Here is a 16,383-nt window from a genome sequence, read left to right as displayed (position 1 = left end):
GTTGGATGGCATCACTGACTTGATGGACATGAGTTTGAGCAAGCTCCAGGAGTAGGTGAAGGACAGGGAAGCCCAGAGTACTGCAGTCCATGGGGTCGTAAAGAGTTGGACATGACTGAGTGACTGAACTGAATTTCTGTATATTGGACACTGCAGATCTGGGGACAATGAGAAACCATTTTTGACATCAGTTTAATGAAGGAGATGTGTATGAAAATAAAAACCAATCATAACAAAGCAAGGCTGGAGGAACATACAAAGTTCTAGCAAATCCAGGGAAGAAAAAGATTAATTCTGCCAGCAATCATCATAAAATGTGTCAAAAGGAAGGAATATTTGAGCTGGATCTTGAAGGGTAAGTGGAATGCTGTAGACTGAGAGGATGAACACTAGCTTTTTAAGGAAAAGAATGATAGGAGAGCTGAATACACTGAGGTTTGAAAATGCATTATACAAAACAAGGCTGATAAAATTGTTTGGGCTAGATTATGAACAGACTCAAATTCCAGGTTCATAATACTATAAATGAAAAAGCAAATAATATCCCTGACTTGTTTATTAACATTATTTCCATTTTGTGTATTTTGTAGGCTGATTAAATGTCCACAAGCCAAGGAACTATTGGTTCATGCCACTAAATGCCTAGTTCATCCACAAGGGAAATCTTTTGTGACCTCCCAGAAAGAAAAGGAAAACAAGGAAAGAAGGAAGGAAGGGAAAAAGAAAAGGAGGGAGAGAGGAATGGAGACAAAGTGAGAGTGATGAAGATAGAGAGAAATCATAACTAAAAGAAAAAGACAAGGAGAAGAAAGTAGAGCGGAAAAGAAAACGTAAGAAATCATTTGGGTTCACTGCCAATAAGAGTTAGGAAAGCTGATTTCTTAAGATAAACTGAAGTAAAACAAAATATGCTCCATATGTTGAAACTGTATACTTAGTTTGAGATAAACAAAAACATGTTTGGAGAATAGCTGCCATAATTAAAAAGAAATTAAAAGAAAGAAAGAAAAACCATCTGGGGATAAATATATATTTAAACACACACACAGACAGACACACACAGTGATTCCAAAACTTGAAGTTTTTCTTGATTTAAGTAAACTCTCCTGTTGCAAAAAGGCATTGCATCAGTTTTTGCCCAAACCCCATGTTCCACACTGGAGCTCTACAGAGCTACTCAGCATTACTCAAACACGAGAAGACCTTTCCAAAGCCTGTCCTTTGCTCCTGCTTTCTTCCTTGTTATGAATGCATTTTTCCTTTTGGCTGACTCCGACTCCCTCCTGAGTGCCCAACTCAGATGTCACCTACTCCCAACAGTGTGCCAGACACCCAGCAAGGTCGATGATGTCTTATTCATCTGTGAGCCTTAGCATGTCTATCAGTTTCCTGGGGCTGCTGTAGTAAAATTCTGCAAACTGGTGTCTTAACACAATAGTTTGTTGTTCCACAATTCTGGAGGCTAGAAGTCTGATACCAGGTTCAAAATCAGGTTTGGGTACATCTCAGGACTTTGAGGAAGAGTCTAGTCTACAATGTCCTTCTAGCTTCTAATGATGGCTGCAATCTTTTGTATTCTTTGGACTACAGTTGCATCACTCCAATCTCAGGCTTCATCTTCACATGGTGTTCTCTCTGTGTCTCTTGTGTCTTCATGTGGCCACCTTCTTATAAGGACACCAATTGTGTTGGGTTAGGGCCCTACTCTATTCCAGCATGACCTGGTTTTAATTTATAAGTCACATCTAAGACCATCTTATTTCCAACAGACTTGAATTCACTTTCTGAGGTAATGGGGAGTAGAACTTCAACTTATCCTTTGAGGGACATAATTCAATTCATAGCAACAAGACTACTCCACATCTGGTTGCACTGAAAAATTCAGATGCTTGCCTGTTTGTGTCCCCAATCCCCAAAGAAGTTGATAAGAAACTCCATTTCAAGAAATATATAGATATATATGTGTATACATATGTACATATGTATATATATATGTGTGTGTGTGTGTGTGTATATAGTTTCCATGACTCAGCATAGTTAATTTAATAAATTCATAGTTCATATCTTCCAAATTGAGTTAGAGTATTTCTTATTAAAGCTACAAGGAAGGGACTTCCCTGGTGGTCCAGTGGTTAAGAATCCACCTTCCAACACCTTCCAAGGCAGGTGACGTAGGTCACGTAGGTAGGAACTGATATTCCCCAGGCTGGGGGACAACTAAGCCTGCTCTTCACTGAGCCCAGACACCTTAGAACCCACATGCCTCAATGAAGACTAGATGCAGCCAAATAAATATTTTTAAATAAATAAATAAAGCTTAAAGGTGGTTAGGAGGCAGTTAAATCTACACTTAGGGGAAGACACGTAGCACATGGTGACACCCTTTTCATTACACTCCTCTAAGAGATACTGCCTGTTAAGTGGGCCATGTGGCACAGGAGAACCCTCACCTGGAGTCACCCAAAGGGATGAGATCCCTGGGAAAAAGACCCATGTGTAAGTGTAGTTCTGTCTAGGTCACTAAACAGTATTGATCCTATCGCTTCTCTGTTTGCCTCAGCTTATCCTCAGAAGATGAGAGCTAGACAGGAAAGAGTGATTTTAAAAAGAAGCATAAGAACTCTCTTTTCAAATGAAATCTTTCTCAAAGCCCCAATTTAAAAAGCAGATTTTTGTGAGGCTGCCTGAGACCAGGTGAAGAAAGTGAGCCTGAATGCCATTGGATTAGTCATCCCCAGGATGATTTCTCCACAAGAAGTTCCAAAGAACTCTGGAAACACAGATTTAAAATTACTCAGTCAGATGAAAGTCTTTGCTATACAGTAAATAGACAATATATAGTATATAGCTTTGGTATATAGTCACAGACATAGACGGTCATCCATTTAAAAAAAGAAGGAAAGAAGAAATAGGAAGAGAGAACAAAAGGGAGGAAGACGAGGGGAAGGAGAAGAGGGAAGAAGAGGAAAGATGGAAAACGTATTAGAAAATAAGATAATGGGGGGGAAATTGTAAAGACGGCCAAAGATCTTGAACAAAACTTTGCATAGCGATAAAAATATCCTCTCCTAGTCTATCTTGGTACTCATACAGTAAATTCTAAATTAAGTTAGCCTTATTTTGTACATGCACATTGTTGTTTTTAGCCACATTGTAACTGTATGATCACAAAGGCAAAACAGTCTGAAGGAGAAACAGAGAATGTGGACAACTACAGGCAAACCTCAGCTAGGGGATCAAAAGAAGATGGGTTTGTTGTACTCAAGTTAGTCATATCTAAAATAACTTTACCGTAACTACGTTGCATTTTTTTGCCCCAGCAGTTATAAATTGTGTTCCCAGGGAACACAGTTTGTTGTGGGCTTCTTTTCCTTGGTGAATGCTAAACCTTCATTTTGACATAACCATCTCTTATCTTCAACCTGTATTCTTCTTTCCAAATGTAACTTAGCATTCTTTAGGAAGCCTTCTCTGAACACCCATGTCCAATTAACTTCAGTCTCCTCCGTGTGCCTCTGTGTATCATCTGTATCTTGATAGAATTGAAACCTTTGTACTATCACTCTGAATTGCAGTCTGTTCAATTGCTGCTTATGTACAACAGTGAGTTCTTCTGGAGCAGTCTCATTTGTGTCTTAGTGCCCCTGTCCCAGCACTTACTCACAGTGCCAGGCACATGATGGGTGTTGTAAATGAATGCTGAATGCATGAGTTAATGTAAAGGGGAGTCCGTTTCAAACTGTTTTAAAGTTTTCAGGTAATCTTGGAAAAGTATCAAGATGAGAGTGGGCATAATTTGAATGTCAGTATTCTATTTAATTTGTACAAGAGAAATGAAATATTGCAGTCAAATGTCTAGTGGCTTTATATTCCCAATTCAACAGTCGTGAAGAGGGAACACAGAAAATGAACTTTTTTTTTTCAAACTTATCTTGGAAATTAGCCCAAGAGCCAAATGTTTTATTTTAATGGTGTGTTTCTTCTCTCAGACCACAACTAGTAAACATTTCAGATCACACATACACACAATGTTTGTTTGTATTTACTGTAATTCCCTATGCAACTCCAGATGCTTGGACCATTTAAGCATCTAATACATGTTTGATGAATTAAAGAATAAATGAAGGGACCCTTGAATAAAATGAGCTTCAATTCTGACATCCATTAGCAAGCTGTTACCAGTTTTCATCTGTCTAGTTTAAATGTAGGCCGTCCATTTGGAGAGAGGGAATGGAAAAACATGGTACAAAGGCCTGATCTGTTCAATGCTTTTGAATCAATAATTAAAATGTAATCACTTATAAAACATTTGCACAACATGATGGAGAATACTGGATTCTGACTTTGGCTTTGTCCCCATATTGTTATGTGAGATTAACTTTTTTACCTAACAAGATTGAGCTTGGTTCCACCTACATTAATATATTCAAACTTTATGGGACAAAGATCATATTTTCTTTAAATCTGATACAGTCTAGTATGATTCTGATATGATTATATATGTGATTGGGCCATGACAATATGTGTACATCCCAGGGAGCCTTTTAATTTGGTATCTTTGGTAGACAGTTTAAAGAAATAAAATATTGTCTCTTTGATTAATTTCTAGGGAAAGTTGTTGGAAAAAATTCATCCTCTGTGCCTCAGGCAACATACCTCTGGCTCCATATTTCTATTGCACTCTATATTCAAAAGGTCTGTCATTAAGTGTAGACCTTCTTAGAGGAAAGTTTTATTGAATATGATTTGAAAGTAGAATATGGCTCTTGGAATGGGAATGGTAAAAGATCTTACCTCCTATCTTATCAAATTTCTCTTCCACTTATGTATCATACTGCCCTGAGAATTCTGGCAAATTAAGCATTCTTTACCTCCTTACACTTCCCACTCACTTTTTAAATTATTTCCCTGATTGATGTCAGGGTGACATGCCATGTCTGATCATGTATTTATAAACCAGCTTAAAGCTCAGAGTGCTTTCATCTGCATTATCTTGATGGAGCCTCACAAGTCTTAGGAGATGTAGCTCATGAAATAGATAGTTGCTTGTTTCTCAAATAGGAAGTTGAGGCTCAGAGCTTTCAAGATTTATGAAAGGATAGATAATGAAAACAGATGGAATTGTGCCTTGAATCTGAGCATTTGATTTCTGGTTCAAGGGTTATTGACTATGCCTTAGTGCTTTAATGGGCATTCAAGAAACAGCTTTCCTCATTCATACATTCTTTCTCCCAATATATTTATTGAACATTTATTATTTGCAGGTATTGTGTCTGGTGTTGGTGTTATAATGGGAATCAAGCCAAACCCCTTTATTTCGTTGAGTTTTTACTAAGGGAGAAAAAGCTTACTACCTCACTCAGAAAAGCACACAAACAAACACAACCACTAATTGGAGGGACTCATCACTTTTGTCACTGTTTGGATAAATCAAGCAAAAGAAGGTATGCTTCAGACTGGTCCGGTGATTAAGACGTGGCCTTCTAATACAGAGGACATGGGATTGATCCCTGATCAGGGAATTAAGGGCTTCCCTAGTGGCTCAGAAGTCAAGAATCTGCCTGCAATGCAGGAGACATGGATTCATCCCTGGGTTAGGAAGATCCCTTGGAGGAGGAAATGGCCAACCATTCCAATATTCTTGCCTGGAGAATCCCAAGGACAGAGGAGACTGGTGGGCCATAGGGTCACAAAGACTCAGACACGATTGAAGTGACTGAGCACACATGCCTGCAGGAACTCAGACTGCATATGCTGTGGGGCAACTAAGCCTGAAACTGAGCCTGAACTCTCTGCAGTACCACAACTAGAGAGATGCCTACATGCCGCAACAAGAGCCCGCGTGCTGCAGCTAAGACCTGATGAAGCCAAATACATTTTTTAAAAATCAAAAAAGAAAGATAAGCACCTGTGAACTGCAGTCTGATAAATTGCGCTTTCTTCTGATTTAATTCATTGACCAACTGGAGAAAATGTAACACACTAGCTGTAATCAATGCTTTTGAATTGTGGTACTGGAGAAGATTCTTGAGAGTCCCTTGGACTACAAGGAGATCAAATCAGTCAATCCTAAAGGAAATCAACCCTGAATATTCATTGAAAGGACTGATGCTAAAGCTGAAGCTCCAATACTTCAGCCACCTGATGGGAAGAGCTGACTCAGAAAAGACTCTGATGCTGGGAAAGGTTGATGGCAGGAGGAGAAGGGGACGACAGAGAATAAGGTGGTTGGATGGCATCACTGGTTCAATGGACATGAGTTTCAGCAAACTCCAGGAGATAGTGAAGGACAGGGAGGCCTGGTGTTGCAAAGAATCGGACATGACTTAGCGACTCAACAACAACAAACCATACAGCAAGTACCCAGGCCTGGGAATAAATCAGTTTAATAAGTTTCCTTTTCTGCTTGGAAATTTTTATTTCTATAGGACTTTCAGTAACAAAAGAACAGTATGCCTCTTGAGTACCAAGAGCAAGGAAATTTGGAGGACTACCCAAAAATTACTGCATTGAATGATTCTTTTTCAAGGCAGCCACAGATAAAAGAAGTTGTGTTCATCCGTGCTCTTTCAAAATTGTGCCCTCCAAATTGTTCTCCCATAAGAGACATCAGGAGTTTCCTCATTTCATGGTTTCAACTTGTCCAATTCCTCTCTTGATAATTCTTAAATCAGTGTAGAAACTACTTGTAATCATTGTAAGTATTCTTGGGTATAAGGAAATGGTGACAAACGTTTCCTCCTAACAAGAAGGAACTATTTAAAGAATGTGTAAGGAAGACGAAAATGGAAGTTATTATTTGGGTTACTACTTGTAGTGGCTTTATTTCACTCAACTGAAAGTAAGTCCAATCATGGGAAAGAGCAAGCTACTATAACTGGGGAAAGAACATCTCAGAATTATATCAGAACAGGAATATTTTGATGGAAGAATTTTAAAATGATATGCTGAGAAAGAGGACCAAACTCTCAATCTTTCTTTCCCCCGCCTTCTCCCCTTTGGCCTTTGGGATTAGCAGATGCAAACTAGTATATATAGAATGAATAACTACCAAGACCCTACTGTATAGCACAGGGAATTATATTCAGTATCCTGTCATAAATCATAATGGACAAGAAATGAAAAAGAACCTATTTATATAACTGAATTACTTTGCTGTATAGCAGAAATTAATACAACATGGTAAATCATCTATACTTCAATAAAATAGGAAAGAAAAAAAAAGAAAGACACACAATACTTCACCGTTAAGGACAAGACACTGTTTATCATGTAACTGAATGCAATAAAGATATTCTAGGGATCTCTGAGATCAACTGGATTATTCATGTGGTTGATTCCCCAGATAAAAACTTTTGTGATTCCAGTTTTAGTATATGTGCTGCCAAAGTCAGCACTTCTTTTGTAATTCCAAATGGACAAATATTTATCTTCACTAGGTTTTTACATAGTGTAACTGGTATTCATCAAGTTTTCTTCCTTCCAGGCTATGAAATAGAACATGCAGTACTTGGGCAGCCTGCAATAAAAAAGACTAGCTTGGCTGAGTTATTGGATTTCTTAGGTTTGATTTTTCACACAGTGAGCTGGGCCATTTGCCTTGAGATAGTTTGGCACTTTGGGGAAAATCTATATTGCAGGAGCATATGTTTGATTGACCATACAGTAAGACATTGGAGGCTGAAACGGACAGAATTGGACCAGAGCTTGCTGCAAAGCCTTGTGTGGATGTCAGGGCCAGGCCAGTGTTTTGACAGCAGATGGAATTTGCAGGTAGCCTCCACAGTCATCTCAAGTTGCCAGAAAGGGTATGGAATACCCTTTTCATGGAAATTGAGCTGACAGATGTGTACCGCTGGTTCTCTGTAATGACCTACCACTTTCTGGACCAGACGCTCAGTCGCTATTCAAACTCAGCATGAAGCATTTTTTTTTTTGAAGAATCAGGCAGAGAAGACCTAAATATCACTGTTTTAAAAAATGTATACACTTCCCATTTAAAAACAGAAGCAAATGTCATTAACATTTAGAGTTGAGGGAAAAGCTTGAAGTTAATTTAAAATGTTTGAGACACAGGACACTTCCCAGGTGGCACAATGGTAAAAGAATACTCCTGCCAATACAAGAGACACACGTTCAATCCCTGGGTTGGGGTAATCCCCTGGAGGACGGCATGGCAACCCACTCTATTATCCTTGCCTGGAAAATTCCATGGAAAGAGGAGCCTGGCAGGCTGTGGTGCATGGGGTTGCAAAGATTTGGACATGACTGAGCCCAGACGAGACACAGGCCGTGTAGAATGCAGCAATCTACCATTTTTATATAACTTTTTAAAAAAGGATGTTTGCAGTGAAAACAAAAGTGGATGCTCAGAGTAAAGCCGTCTGTATTACAGGTATTATCTAGATTCTTCTAATGTATTTACTTTTTATGAAACATTGATTATTTCAATTCATTTTAAAATATCTGCAATGAGGAAAATGTCACAGAATAAACTCATATTACACTTTTAAAAAATTTACTAATTTCATCTCTACTGTGTATAACTGGTTACTCTAAGCCTGTGGGGAAAAGTGATCCAGAAATCAATCCATCCTCCCAGAAACCCTGTTACTGCAAAAAATCAAGCAGCTCAGCCTTCACATTCATTTGGAAGATGCCATGTACCTGGCTCAAGAATGGAGGAGAAGCTAAAGATACCTTGGGATATTGGCTTGATATTTAAGAAAGTATTCAATGTTAAATCTTTTGATCAATTAGCAGACCATGTCAGTGAAAACACACTCCTTCAAGGGCCATATTTAGCACTTAATTGCGGATCCTACCAGAACCTGTTTTTCCTTATATCTTTCCTTATGTCTATGCCAAATTCCTTTTGCATTACTTTTCAATGGATGGTAGCTATTCTATCTCAAATGCTGTGCCCAGAATGGGAACCAACATTCCTGCACCTTTTCTTTATCTTTTTGTAACAGAACTTATTTTTAGAGCAGTTTTATGTTCAGGCAAAACTGAGTAGAAAGTACAGAGTTTCTATTATTTCCCCTACTCCTCCACCCCAGCCCCCCTAAACAGCCTTCCCCACCATCAACATTTCTCATTGGAGTGGTATATTTGTTATAATCATTGAGCCTATGCAACATTATAACAGAAATTCACAGTTTATATTAGGATACACTGATGGTGTTTACATTCTATGCACTTTGACAAGTACATTATGATGTATTTACCATCATGGCATCATACAGAATAACTTCGCTGCCCTAAAAATCCTGTGTTCTGTCCAGTCATTCTTCTAAATCCCCTAACACTTGGCAACCACTGATTTTTTTTTTTTTTTTACTATATTAAGTCTTAGTCATGGCACATAAGCTCTTCGTTGTGTCACATGGAATCTAGTTCCCTGACCTGGAATCAACCCAGGTCCCTTGCATTAGGAGCATGGGGTCTTAACCCCTGGACAACAAGGGAAGTCCCAACCACTGACTTTTTTTTTAGTAGTCAAACTTTTGCTTTTTCCAGGATGTCATAAATTTGGAATCATATAGGATGTGGCTTTTTCACTTAGTAATAAGTATTTAAGTTTCTTTCATGTCTTTTCATGGACATGAAAAGGAGAAGATCTATACAGTCAGCAAAAACAAGACCAGGAGCTGACTGTGGCTCAGACCATGAACTCCTTATTGCCAAATTCAGACTTAAATTGAAGAAAGTAGCGAAAACCACTAGACCATTCAGGTATGACCTAAATCAAATCCCTTATGATTATACAGTGGAAATGAGAAATAGATTCAAGGGCCTAGATCTGATAGATAGAGTGCCTGATGAACTATGGAATGAGGTTTGTGACATTGTACAGGAGACAGGGATCAAGACCATCCCCATGGAAAAGAAATGCAAAAAAGCAAAATGGCTGTCTGGGGAGGCCTTACAAATAGCTGTGAAAAGAAGAGAAGTGAAAAGCAAAGGAGAAAAGGAAAGATATAAGCATCTGAATGCAGAGTTCCAAAGAATAGCAAGAAGAGATAAGAAAGCCTTCTTCAGCGATCAATGCAAAGAAATAGAGGAAAACAACAGAATGGGAAAGACTAGAGATCTCTTCAAGAAAATCAGAGATACCAAAGGAGCATTTCATGCAAAGATGGGCTCGATAAAGGACAGAAATGGTATGGACCTAACAGAACCAGAATATATTAAGAAGAGATGGCAAGAATACACAGAAAAACTGTACAAAAAAGATCTTCACAACCAAGATAATCACGATGGTATAATCACTCACCTAGAACCAGACATCCTAGAATGTGAAGTCAAGTGGGCCTTAGAAAGCATCACTACGAACAAAGTTAGTGGAGGTGATGGAATTTCAGTTGCGCTATTTCAAATCCTGGAAGATGATGCTGTGAAAGTGCTGCACTCAATATGCCAGCAAATTTGGAAAACTCAGCAGTGGCCACAGGACTGGAAAAGATCAGTTTTCATTCCAATCCCAAAGAAAGGCAATGCCAAAGAATGCTCACACTACCGCACTATTGCACTCATCTCACACGCTAGTAAAGTAATGCTCAAAATTCTCCAAGCCAGGCTTCAGCAATATGTGAACCATGAACTTCCTGATGTTCAAGCTGGTTTTAGAAAAGGCAGAGGAACCAGAGATCAAATGGCCAACATCCGCTGGATCATCATAAAAGCAAGAGAGTTCCAGAAAAACATCTATTTCTGCTTTATTGACTATGCCAAAGCCTTTGACTGTGTGGATCACAATAAACTGTGGAAAATTCTGAAAGAAATGGGAATACCAGACCACCTGATCTGCCTTTTGAGAAATTTGCATGCAGGTCAGGAAGCAACAGTTAGAACTGGACATGGGACAACAGACTGGTTCCAAATAGGAAAAGGAGTACGTCAAGGCTGTATGTTGTCACCCTGCTTATTTAACTTCTATGCAGAGTACATCATGAGAAACGCTGGACTGGAAGAAGCACAAACTGGAATCAAGATTGCCGGGAGAAATATCAATAACCTCAGATATGCAGATGGCACCACCCTTATGGCAGAAAGTGAAGAGGAACTCAAAAGCCTCTTGATGAAAGTGAAAGTGGAGAGTGAAAAAGTTGGCTTAAAGCTCAACATTCAGAAAACGAAGATCATGGCATCTGGTCCCATCACTTCATGGGAAATAGATGGGGAAACAGTGGAAACAGTGTCAGACTTCATTTTTGGGGGCTCCAAAATCACTGCAGATGGTGACTGCAGCCATGAAATTAAAAGATGCTTACTCCTTGGAAGGAAAGTTATGACCAACCTAGACAGCATATTGAAAAGCAGAGACATTACTTTGCCAACAAAGGTTCGTCTAGTCAAGGCTATGGTTTTTCCTGTGGTCATGTATGGATGTGAGAGTTGGACTGTGAAGAAGGCTGAGCACCGAAGAATTGATGCTTTTGAACTGTGGTGCTGGAGAAGACTCTTGAGAGTCCCTTGGACTGCAAGGAGATCCAACCAATCCATTCTGAAGGAGATCAGCCCTGGGATTTCTTTGGAAGGACTGATGCTAAAGCTGAAACTCCAGTACTTTGGCCACCTCATACGAAGTGTTGACTCACTGGAAAAGACTCTGATGCTGGGAGGGATTGGGCGCAGGAGGAGAAGGGGACGACAGAGGATGAGATGGCTGGATGGCATTACTGACTCGATGGATGTGAGTGTGGGTGAACTCCGGGAGTTGGTGATGGACAGGGAGGCCTGGCGTGCTGCGACTCATGGTATCGCAAAGAGTAGGACACGACTGAGTGACTGAACTGACTGATGGTGATCGCTGGATAGAATGATGTAAGATTATGTTTAATTAGGTAAGAAACTGACAACCAACCTTCTAATATGGCTGTACCATCTGACTTTTCCACTAGCAATAAATGAGTGTTCCTGTTGTTCCATCTCCTCTCCAACACTTGGTATTGTTAATGCTCCAGGTATTGGTCAATCTAAGAAGTATGTGTATGTGCTAAATTGCTTCAGTAGTGTCTGACTCTGTGTGACCCTATGGAATATGTGGTGGTATCCTATTGCTATTTTTAATGGGCTTGTTTGCCATCTGTATATCTTCTTTAGTGAGATATCATTTTATAGATTTTGCCCATTTTTTGGGTCAGGTTTGTTCATTTTCTTATCACTGAATTGTAAGAGTTCTTTGCATATTTTAGGTAACAATCTTTATTGGATATGTCTTTTGTAAACATTTTCTCCTAGTATGTGACTTGTCTTCTCATTCTCTTGATCTTTTTTCTAATTTTATATATAAAATTTTTTGTTGCTTCTGTTTTATGTTTTGGTATTTTGGCCCTGCAAAGCATGTGGGATCTTAGCTCTTTGATCAGATATCAAACCTTCATCCCCTGTGTTGGAAGGTGAAGTCTTAACCACTAGACCACCAGAGAAGTCCCTATGTATGCTTTCTGTGTGCAGAAGAAACCTGGGTTCATTTTAGTAATTTGGGGTAATATAGAAAATTTAGATGTCAAAATTGATACCAAAAATGTCCCCCATGGTAATTGTCTTGTTATCTGGTCTATCACTAAAGAACTCTCAGCTTTACAGGAAGCTAAGTAATGTTCCCTTCTGGTAGGCCAGGAATACTGACAAACTAGGATATCTCAGAATAAAAAGAATATTCCTGCAATGGTCAAGCTAAACCTGGAGAAGTAAACTGAGTAAGGATTGTTTCTTGATATCTGTTGGCAAACTGATAGAGACAATTAGATATTTCTGACATACAAGTCGTAACCCCAGAGGATATATACGATCTCCTGAAAATAGAATATTTTTCTGAAGAAGTAAAGTTGCTCAGTCGTGTCCGACTCTTTGTGATCCCTTGGACTGTAGCCTACAAGGCTCCTCTGTCCATGGAATTTTCCAGGCAAGAGTAATGGAGTGGTTGCCATTTCCTTCTCCAGGGGATCTTTCTGAGCCAGGGATCAAACCTGGATCGCCCACTTTGCAGGCAGATGCTTTACCGTCTGAGCCACCAGGGAAGCCCCTGAGTCTCAGTATAATTTAGGATCATTTTATTAATCACACACTAAGAAGTTCTTTGTGTATTAATCAGCAACTCTTATTGTACTCATATAAATAAGCAGGCAGATAAAAGAAAACACCAAATGAATCACACTGATTCAGATGGTTATTAAATTAATAAATGCTGTGAAATCTTTGCCCTAGTGACAAGAATTTGAACACAAGCAGATCTAATATCTGGCCTTGCTCTCATAGTAGGTGGTGAGATCCTAACATGCTATGTTAGAGAGAGAGAGAGAGAGAGAGAGGGTTAGAGAAACACTTGCACTGTGAGACAAACCAAAGCAAAATAAAACAAACAAAAAAAGCACACAAAATGTATTATTCTGTAAATTATTAGTTCCCCAAATAAATACTACAAACTTGAACCTTTTCCTATAAACTTCTATCTCCCTAATTAAACTATATTATCTTTGTTGTATGATAATTACATGAAAAGCACTATTTCCTTTTACCTCTGTGAGAAGAAAATCAATAACCTTTGTAATCCTTAAATGATCTTTTCTCCTTTAACTGTTATTTGTGTTAAAAATGTCTGACATCTTCCATGTTACAATTACAAAATTAAAACCAGTATTTAAAAGTAGAAAAGAATTCAAAGAACATAGACCAAAAAACAAGTGTCTGACGTAAGACCCCAAGTTTTCCACTTGACACGTGTTTCTTGAGCACCTTTTCCATACTCAGCACCAGGAATGACTATTTAACAAAAATAAAGTAGTCAAAACATAGGTGGATAAACTTGAAACATGGTGGCATTTCACATCAGAAGGTCAGATACAGTGAGATCTGAGCAGAGCTGTGAACTAAATAAGATGAAAAAGCAGAAACTGGAGAACAAGATTTCTAGTATAGTGAACATTTAAATCCCTCAACAGTGGGCTGTATTGAAGGTACAGCATTAAGGCCAGAGTGTGTAGACCAGAGTGACTACTGATGAAAGTAGCTTGAGATGGGGCCACAGAAGCAGGCCAGGGCCAGATCACACACAACTTTGTAGGTCATGGCCAAGAGTTTTAGATTTCCTTCATCTGTAATGAGAGGCCATTGTTATTCAACAACTATTTGTAATTGAAGCAATAACATCTTGGGAGGGGGTCAGGGGAAAGTCTTAGTGTTATTACACATTATCAGTGGTCATCTAATCCAGGATTTCTCAGTCTTGGCACTACTGACATTTAGACCCAGATAATTGTTGTGGGAGGCTTTCCTACACATTGTAAGATGTTCAGCAACATTTCTGGTCCTCAATTCACTCCATGACAGTGGCACACTCCTTCCAATTGTGGCAAATAAAACTGTCTTCAGACAATGACAAATGACCACTTGCCCTAGTTGAGAACCACTAATATATTCCAATTCATTTTTATAGATGCAATAGCTATAAGGTTAAATTATTTACTTTAGGTAAACAAAGACAGTTCAAGAACTAAAGGAGGAACTAATAAACTTTTATGTATATATATGAAAGTGAAAGTGAAGTCGCTCAGTCATGTCTGACTCTTTGCGACCCCATGGACAGTAGCCTGCACCAGGCTCCTCCATCCATGGGATTTTCTAGGCAAGATTACTGGAGTGGATTGCCATTTCCTTCTCCAAGGAATATTTCTGACCCAGGGATCGAACCCAGGTCTTCCTGGGTTTACCACCTGAGCCACCAGGGAAGTCCATATATATATGTATGTGTGTATAAATATTCTAAACACATTTAAAACACATCATCTAGTGTTTTCAACTATCTTGCGAGAGTGTTACCTTTATCTGATTTATAGATAAATAACTTGACTCTTAGAAAGGTGAAGTGATTTGAAGTCAGATTGTGGCTTGAACTCAGATCACTAAATTTTTTCTGCTTTAATAATACACTATAAATTTGGGAGGCATTTGAAAAGACAACCACAGAATTTTCCTTGAGCTTTTTAGCAGAATGCCATTTAATGCCAATTCAAGGAATAGAGAGACAGGGACTTCTGATCTTCCAATCCCAATTTACAAGAAGGAAGAAAAGAAAAAGAATTGGAAAGTTAATGCAAATTCTCATCTCCATTTTTTAAAATCTAAAATTAATATGAAATAACTTACTCCATGATTAAGCCACACACCTGGGCTGCTGTATTTTGACCAGAGGTTGTTTCAAAGGAGGCTGTCAAAAACTGTATGGAAAGGATGTTCTCAGTCTCTGGGGTCTTCAATAAGGAAGATGCTTATTCTAGTGGTTTCTAATTCACCAGATGTTTTATTGCTGCAACTCCCAACAGATTATTGGGTGGATCTGGTAGGAGGGTTTCAAATCATAAAAATCTGGAGGGTGGGGATATAGAGTTTGTAGAAATATTATTTTCTCCATTTCTCCACCTGAGAGAGACTACTGTGTTCAGGGAGCTGAAGGAAGCATCTCAGCATCTCTACATAGGGTACACTATTGAGCCCTGATGGAGGCATTCCTAAATTTCTAAGTAATCTAGAGACTACTGGCATGGGAGTTGGTGTGACAGTGGACATGAGTGGGACAATAGCATTAAGATAGAAAGGTGCCTCACTCATATCATCTCAAATTTACTTCTACACACGGATATCTGCTTACTGCAAATCCCTATAACTCTGTAGCTATTCAGTCGTATCCAGCTTTTAGTGACCCCATGGACTGTAGCCCGCCAGGCTCCTCTGTCCACGGAATTCTCCAGGCAAGGATACTGGAGTGGATAGCCATTCCCTTCTTCAGGGGATCTTCCTGATCCAGGGATTGAATCCGGGTCTCCTGCACTGCAGGAAGATTCTTTACTGTCTGAGCCTCCAAGGAATCCCCTTATATAGTTAACTCTTGTATGTGAATATTAATAGTTTATGCTTTACCATATTTACAGCCATCATTATAAAAATTTTTCAGAAAATTCACTATTTTTAGGAAGTGAACTTTGTGGCAGGTGAAATTAAGGCATTAATTAAAAAAAAAAAATTAAAGACCATACCAACAGATAGAATGTGGCTTTATCATGGTAGCTCTTTTAAGACCAAGAAATGGAGGTGGTGGATGGGAGTAAGTGGCATCAGCCCACACTCTGTATAGTAACTCATAATTCTGAGTTTTCCAGGCTGACATGCTATTTATAGTGCATCCTCTGTTAAAAGTGGCCAGATATAAGTGTTAAGTATGAATGCACAGAGAGCTATACAAATGGGTTCATACCATTTCTGTCCTTTATTGAGCCCATCTTTGCATGAAATGTTCCTTTGGTATCTCTGATTTTCTTGAAGAAATCTCTAGTCTTTCCCATTCTGTTGTTTTCCTCTATTTCTTTGCATTGATCGCTG

At 38.9% G+C, this 16,383-nt stretch overlaps 2 pseudogenes; both read left to right on the top strand.

Annotated features, from left to right (window-relative positions):
- Nucleotides 1-314: 314 nt before the first annotated feature.
- Nucleotides 315-6,943, top strand: LOC138990736 (metalloendopeptidase OMA1, mitochondrial pseudogene; annotated as a pseudogene).
- Nucleotides 6,944-7,039: 96 nt separating this feature from the next.
- Nucleotides 7,040-8,049, top strand: LOC102284304 (metalloendopeptidase OMA1, mitochondrial pseudogene; annotated as a pseudogene).
- Nucleotides 8,050-16,383: the final 8,334 nt, after the last annotated feature.

The sequence above is a fragment of the Bos mutus genome, chromosome 14, assembly GCF_027580195.1.
Source record: "Bos mutus isolate GX-2022 chromosome 14, NWIPB_WYAK_1.1, whole genome shotgun sequence".
In the NCBI taxonomy this organism is placed as follows: Eukaryota; Metazoa; Chordata; class Mammalia; order Artiodactyla; family Bovidae; genus Bos; species Bos mutus.
This window is presented reverse-complemented; position numbering and strand designations above follow the sequence as displayed.